Genomic DNA, 5,229 nt, shown 5'->3' with positions numbered 1-5,229 from the left:
TTCAATGAGTACATACCTTGACAAGATTTTGAAGTAGTTCAAAATGGAGCAGTCAAAGAAAGAGTTCTTGCTTGTATTACAAGGTGTGAAGTTGAGTAAGACTCAAAGCACGACCACAGCAGAAGATAGAAAGAGAATGAAAGTCATTCCCTGTGCCTTGGCCATAGGTTCTATAAAGTATGTCATGCTGTATACCAGATCTATTGTATACCCTGCACTGATTTGGCAAGGGAGTACAATAGTGATCTAGGAGTAGATCACTGGACAGCGGTCAAAATTATCCTTAGTGAAATAAGGATATATTTCTCGATTATGGACGTAACAAAAAGGTTCGTCGTAAAAGGTTACGTCGATGCAAGTTTTTGACACTGATCCAGATGATTCTAAGTCTCAATCTGGATACATATTGAAAGTGGGAGCAATTAGCTAGAGTAGCTCCGTGCAGAGCATTGTAGACATAGAAATTTGCAAAATACATGCGAATCTGAATGTGGCAGACCCATTGACTAAATTTCTCTCACAAGCAAAACATGATCACTCTTTGGGTGTTAATCACATAGTGATGTGAACTAGATTATTGAATCTAGTAAACCCTTTGGGTATTAATCACATGGAGATGTGAACCAATCACATAAAGATGTGAACTATTGGTGTTAATCACATAGCGATGTGAACTAGATTATTGACTCTAGTGCAAGTGGGAGACTGAAGGAAATATGCCCTAGAGGCAATAATAAAGTTATTATTTATTTCCTTATATCATGATAAATGTTTATTATTCATGCTAGAATTGTATTAACCGGAAACATAATACATGTGTGAATACATAGACAAACAGAGTGTCACTAGTATGCCTCTACTTGACTAGCTCGTTAATCAAAGATGGTTATGTTTCCTAACCATGAACAAAAGAGTTGTTATTTGATTAACGGGATCAGATCATTAGGTGAATGATCTGATTGACATGACCCATTCCATTAGCTTAGCACCCGATCGTTTAGTATGTTGCTATTGCTTTCTTCATGACTTATACATGTTCCTATGACTATGAGATTATGCAACTCCCGTTTGCCGGAGGAACACTTTGTGTGCTACCAAACGTCACAACGTAACTGGGTGATTATAAAGGAGCTCTACAGGTGTCTCCAATGGTAGATGTTGGGTTGGCGTATTTCGAGATTAGGATTTGTCACTCCGATTGTCGGAGAGGTATCTCTGGGCCCTCTCGGTAATGCACATCACATAAGCCTTGCAAGCATTGAAACTAATGAGTTAGTTGCGGGATGATGTATTACAGAACGAGTAAAGAGACTTGCCGGTAACGAGATTGAACTAGGTATTGGATACCGACGATCGAATCTCGGGCAAGTAACATACCGATGACAAAGGGAACAACGTATGTTGTTATGCGGTCTGACCGATAAAGATCTTCGTAGAATATGTAGGAGCCAATATGGGCATCCAGGTCCCGCTATTGGTTATTGACCGGATACGTGTCTCGGTCATGTCTACATTGTTCTCGAACCGTAGGGTCCGCACGCTTAACGTTACGATGATAGTTATTATGAGTTTATGCATTTTGATGTACCGAAGTTAGTTCGGAGTCCCGGATGTGATCACGGACATGACGAGGAGTCTCGAAATGTTCGAGACATAAAGATTGATATATTGGAAGCCTATGTTTGGATATCGGAAGTGTTCCGGGTGAAATCGGGATTTTACCGGAGTACCGGGAGGTTACCGAAACCCCCCCAGGAGCTATATGGGCCTTAGTGGGCTTTAGTGGAAAGGAGAAAGGGGCAGCCCAAGGTGGGCTGCGCGCCTCCTCCCTCCCCTAGTCCTATTAGGACAAGGAGAGGTGGCCGGCCCCCTCTCTCTCTTTCCCCCCTCAAGGAATACTATTCCAACTAGGATTGGGGGAGGGGGAGTCCTACTCCCGGTAGGAGTAGGACTCCTCCTGCGCCCTCCTCTTGGCCGGCCGCCCCCTCCCCCTTGGATCCTTTATATACGGGGGTAGGGGGGCACCCTAGAACACACAAGTTGATCCTTGAGATCGTTCCTTAGCCGTGTGCGGTGCCCCCTGCCACCATATTCCACCTTGATCATATTGTAGCGGTGCTTAGGCGAAGCCCTGTGACGGTAGAACATCAAGATCGTCACCACGCCGTCGTGCTGACGGAACTCCTCCCCGACGCTTTGCTGGATCGGAGCCCGGGGATCGTCATCGAGCTGTACGTGTGCTAAGAACTCGGAGGTGCCGGAGTAACGGTGCTTGGATCGGTCGGATCGGGAAGACGTACGACTACTTCCTCTACGTTGTGTGAACGCTTCCGCAGTCGGTCTGCATGGGTACGTAGACAACACTCTCCCCTCTCGTTGCTGTGCATCACCATGATCTTGCGTGTGCGTAGGAAATTTTTTGAAATTAGTACGAAACCCAACACTGGGAAGGTATCCCCTCTTTCTTCAACAAGTATCGGTATGTTTTCGGGTTCGTTTCGTTCATGCGATATGTGCAATCTTGGAGCGTCTTTTGCATTTAGTTTTCATTTTTTTTTATTTTACGCACCATGCTGGTATGAGATAGCCCTTGCTTGATTTATAAAATGCTCTATGCACTTCACTTATATCTTTTGAGTATGGCTTTATAGAATGCTTCATGTGCTTCACTTATATCATTTGACGTTTGGATTGCCTGTTTCTCTTTACATAGACAACCGCCATTTGTAGAATGCTCTTTTGCTTCACTTATATTTGTTAGAGCGTGGGCATATCTTTTGTAGAAAGAAGTGAACTCTCTTGCTTCACTTATATCTATTTAGAGAGATGACAGGAACTGGTCATTCACATGGTTAGTCATAAAATCCTACATAAACTTGTAGATCGCTGAATATGATATGTTTGATTCCTTGCAATAGTTTTGCGATATAAAGATGGGGATATTAGAGTCATGATAATGGGTAGTTGTGGATTGTAGAAATACTTGTGTTGAAGTTTGTGATTCACGTAGCATGCACGTATGGTGAACCGTTATGGGATGAAGTCGGAGCATGATTTATTTATTGATTGTCTTCCTTATGAGTGGCGGTCGGGGACGAGCGACGGTCTTTTCCTACCAATCTACCCCCCTAGGAGCATGCACGTAGTACTTTGTTTCGATAACTAATAGACTTTTGCAATAAGTATGTGAGTTCTTTATGACTAATGTTGAGTCCATGGATTATATGCACTCTCACCCTTCCACCATTGCTAGCCTCTCTAGTACCGCGCAACTTTCGCCGGTACCATAAACCCACCATATACCTTCCTCAAAACAGCCACCATACCTACCTATCATGGCATTTCCATAGCCATTCCGAGATATATTGCCATGCAACTTCCATCATCATCATATACATGACTTGAGCATTCATTGTCGTATTGCTTTGCATGATCGTAAGATAGCTAGCATGATGTTTTCATGGCTTGTCCATTTTTTGATGTCATTGCTACGGTAGATCATTGCACATCCCGGTACACCGCCGGAGGCATTCATATAGAGTCATACTTTGTTCTAGACATTGAGTTGTAATATTGAGTTGTAAGTAAATAAAAGTGTGATGATCATCATTATTAGAGCATTGCCCCAGTGAGGAAAGGATGATGGAGACTATGATTCCCCCATAAGTCGGGATGAGACTCCGGACTTTACAAAAATAAAAGAGGCCAAAGAAGCCCACCAAAAAAATAAAAAAAATGAGAGAAAAAGAGAGAAGGGGCAGTGCTACTATCCTTTTTCCACACTTGTGCTTCAAAGTAGCACCATGTTCTTCATATAGAGAGTCTCTTGAGTTATCACTTTCATATACTAGTGGGAATTTTCATTATAGAACTTGGCTTGTATATTCCGATGATGGGCTTCCTCAAATGCCCGAGGTCTTCATGAGCAAGCAAGTTGGATGCACACCTAGTTAGTTTCAGTTGGAGCTTTCATACACTTATAGCTCTAGTGCATCCGTTGCATGGCAATCCATACTCACTCACATTGATATCTATTGATGGGCATCTCCAGAGCCCGTTGATACGCCTAGTTGATGTGAGACTATCTTCTCCTTTTTGTCTTCTCCATCATCATATTCTATTCCACCTATAGTGCTATGTCCATGGCTCACGCTCATGTATTGCGTGAAAATTGAAAAGGTTTGAGAACGTCAAAAGTATGAAACAATTGCTTGGCTTGTCATCGGGGTTGTGCATGATGTGAATATTTTGTGTGGTGAAGATGAGCATAGCCAGACTATATGATTTTGTAGGGATAACTTTCTTTGGCCATGTTATTTTGAAAAGACATGATTATTTTATTAGTAGGCTTGAAGTATTATTGTTTTTATGTCAAATGATAGACTATTTCTTTGAATCACTCGTGTCTTAATATTCATGCCATGATTAGACATATGATCAAGATTATGCTAGGTAGCATTCCACATCAAAAATTATCTTTTTTATCATTTACCTACTCAAGGACGAGCAGGAATTAAGCTTGGCGATGCTGATACGTCTCCGTCGTATCTATAATTTTTGATTGTTCCATGACAATATCCTACAACTGTTGGGGAACGTAGCAGAAATTCAAAATTTTCCTACGTATCACCAAGATCTATCTATGGGGAAACCAGCAACGAGGGAGGAGTGGATCTACATACCCTTGTAGATCGCGCGCGGAAGCGTTCAAGAGAACGGGGTTGATCGAGTCGTACTCGTCGTGATCCAAATCACCGATGATCCTAGCGCCGAACGGACGGCACCTCCGCGTTCAACACACGTACGGAGCAGCGACGTCTCCTCCTTCTTGATCCAGCAAGGGGGGAGGAGAGGTTGATGGAGATCCAGCAGCACGACGGCGTGGTGGTGGAAGTAGCGGGATTCCAACAGGGCTTCGCCAAGCGCTGCGGGAGGAGGGAGATGTGTCACGGGAGGGAGAGGGAGGCGCCAGGGATTGGTTTGGCTGCCCTCCCTTTCCCCCACTATATATAGGGCCAAGGGAGAGGGGGCGCAGCCTTGGCCCTTCCTCCAAGGAAGGGTGCGGCTAGGGAGGAGTCCCTCCTCCCCAAGGCACCTAGGAGGTGCCTCCCCCTTTTAGGACTCTTCCTTTCCTTATCTCTTGGCGCATGGGCCTCTTGGGGCTGGTGCCCTTGGCCCATATAGGCCAAGGCGCACACCCCTACAGCCCATGTGCCCCCCCGGGGCAGG

The sequence above is a fragment of the Triticum urartu genome, chromosome 5A, assembly GCF_056163025.1.
Source record: "Triticum urartu cultivar PI428250 chromosome 5A, HENAU_Tu73, whole genome shotgun sequence".
Lineage (NCBI taxonomy): Eukaryota > Viridiplantae > Streptophyta > Magnoliopsida > Poales > Poaceae > Triticum > Triticum urartu.
This window is presented reverse-complemented; position numbering follows the sequence as displayed.